Raw genomic sequence first — 3,133 nt, forward strand, 5'->3', positions numbered from 1 at the left:
TTCCCCTGCACGGTGCATTAATTATACATGTTTGTTTAAAAAGGAGATGGGAAGCAGTACGGGTGAATACAAGGGTCAGTTTGACCTCTGCGCTAATGTCTGATAATGTAGAAATCTGAGATCCAGGTGGATAATGAATCTGCAGCCAAAATCATAGCTGCCTCTTCTGAGGAGAGTTGACTCTGCTGTTTTGGGAAGGAAAGCTTTTCTCTAGTAAATAATACCCATGTAGTTGAAGCTTCCCATCACTGTCTGGATGAAAACAGGATTCAGAGTTAGTGGCATATTTTTTCCTGTAAATAACGTAAAAGTCCTCCAAAGAGAAGTGAACCATGAAATCACATGCTTTGTGCTCACTCATCATGAAAAACAGAAACAGGAAATTATCATCACTGGTATTTTATAGATAGATAGATAGATAGATAGATAGATAGATATACACACACATTCCATAGCCTTTCAATTTGGGGATAAAATCAAAGGAGAAAACAACAATAAAAGGAAAGAAATACATAATTTGGGCCCTGTGTGGTTATTTAATACTAGACTCCACACAAAAAACTCCAGGGCAGCACCTAGGCTCTTGGAAAAGCTATTTCAGTGTGTTTTCAGTGTATTTATCAGTAACTTTCTGTGGGCGTGTCTACACATGAGCTTTACTAGGCATTAGACTAATTTAATACACAGTAAACATCACGGTCTACACCTGCACCACCATTAGTGTACAGTAGATTAATTTATTCCATTGTATGATAGTCCCATCAGACACATGTACTAGCCTATGCCACAGTACTAGCCTATGCACAGTAAATTACTGTGCTTCAACACATGTGTAGATGATGACATTGGGATTAGTTTACTCAGGTTCAAATTAAGCCAGAGTATATTCAGTCACATTAATTGCACATGTAGACACACCCTGTTAAGGTAACAGGTCCCTGATAACAAGACTAAGTACTCTTTCCATTTGACAGGAAAAAGAGATAGGATGCCTTGACACAACATTGAATAATGATAGAGTTTATAGCTCTGTATTTGCACTGTATGCCATGTTCTGACATATAACAGCAGCATAGCTCTTGCCTGGGCCACTCAAGGGATTAAATACATTTTTCTAAAGAATGGATGTTCTGTTCCTGCCAAGTGTGGACCAAACTTCTCACAATCTTTTTTATTGCAACATCCAGAATTTGTTTGATACAAGCACAAAGATGATCCAAGTGCAACAAATACTATAGTGACATTCATTTATTGATTGTGGGAACATCTAGGTATTCGATGTATAATAACCCTCCCGATTTAAAGGGATCAGCCTGGCTGACAATAAACAGGCAGACAACCCACAGATCCAATTCCCTAAGCATGACCAGTTCCTCCCCGTCCCCATATTACCACCTACCTTCCTGAGCCCCTTTGCCTCCATTTCCAGATGGGTAGGTCTGGCTGGCAGGTAGTCCCAAAGCTCTTCCAATTAATTTCTTTCCTCAATAGGGGTGCATACACACTTGCTAACTTTCTGACCATTAAGCTGACTTAACTTTTTAAAGTCGACTTAACTGTCTCTGCCACGTACCCATGCAGAGCAGAGTTGACTTAAATGCTGCACAAGATAATACACCCCCAAGGTGTATTATCTTGAGTTGCATTAGCTAGGGCCCTTTAGGTCACGAGATAGCTGCTGTGCGGGCCAGGAGCGATCCGGGGCCCTTTTTCTGCGCTGCGGGCTGTGGCCAGCAGCCCGGACACGCTGGGTCGGAGAAAGCAGGCGACACGCTAGAATTAGGCACAGACGCTTAGTGGTTGATTCAAGATTGTTTACTTATACCGTAGATGGTCGCGGTGTAGACTGGACGGTTTCCCAGGTAAAGCTCCGCTTAAATCCCCGTTTGAGGACTCGGACAAAACTCTCACTCTCACGGAGTTGCCGAGGCTCCGTGGATCCTTGTTTGCGCACAGGGAAGAGGGATACGTCGAGGATTGCGCTCGGCGACGGGGAGAAGAATCGATAGTTGATCAGTCTATCGATCAGCAGCCGCAGGTCAAATCTCCATAGAGGCACTCTGCAGCATACTCAAAGTTCTCCGACTTGGGCGGAAACCACCCAAGCCCCTTATACGGCTAGCAAGCCAATCGCTAGCTGCCACGTGGGAATAATTTAAAAACAACCAATAATGGGGCTCAAATTTAAATACAAATGGCGGGAACTCCTTGCAACGTGCATTTCTGTGCTGCAAAGAACTGCACCCTGCAAAGAAAGCTTCAAACGGCGGGAAAATAATTCAGTGGTGCCAAAGCACACACAAAAACAAAAATCACACCTTTGGGTTGTGACAGCTGCCACCATGTCAGGGATCTGGACCTGTGTACGGTCCAACATGGCTTCATTCGACTTAGTTAAGTCACTTATGTTCCGTTGGCTGAGCACGTGTGTAGATAGGACTCTAATTGGTGCGGTGGAAAAGCCCGGCAGCCTGTGCAGTAACAGACTGATGTTATACTGGGGGGGAGCGGAGAAGCAGCCGGCATTTCTGCCACAAGCGGGATTTGGGGACGGCAGGCTTACAGGCGGGCGGACTCGAAGCCCCGGAGCAGCTGCGGCGGGAGCCTCTGCCCTGTCCCGGGAAGCGAAAGGCGGGTCCTGTGCCGCGAGGGGGCGCCGGGGTTTCGGTTTCAGGCGACTACGTGCGGACTCTCAGGTCCGCAATGAACACTGGCGGGCGGGGGCGGGGACCCCGCACGCCCCCGACCTCGTCCCCGAGCCTCCTTCGTCACTGCCAGGAGCAACACTCGCCGCGGGGCCCATGCAGTGAAGGGCAAGATACGGGTCAGGCTCCAGGGGTTATTTCAGGCACCAGCCGCGCCAGCACAGAGCGGCTGAGCTGGACCCGCCCGGGCCGGACGGGCGGCGGCGACCTTCCCGCAGCCCCCGCGAGGAGCCGGGTCACCGCTGCCCCCGGGCAGGAGCGAGCGCAAAACCTCACACCCAGCCGCGGCCCCCAGCAGCGCGGGGTGTTCTGAGCCACGTGACGCTGCTCGGCCCGGGCCCACCCCTGCGGGAGCGTCCTATTGGCTGCCGGCAGCCGGGCCCGCCCCCTCCCCCGGCTCCGATTGGCTCTCGCTGCTGACATTCGGG

Source organism: Alligator mississippiensis, chromosome 8 (genome assembly GCF_030867095.1).
Source record: "Alligator mississippiensis isolate rAllMis1 chromosome 8, rAllMis1, whole genome shotgun sequence".
In the NCBI taxonomy this organism is placed as follows: Eukaryota; Metazoa; Chordata; order Crocodylia; family Alligatoridae; genus Alligator; species Alligator mississippiensis.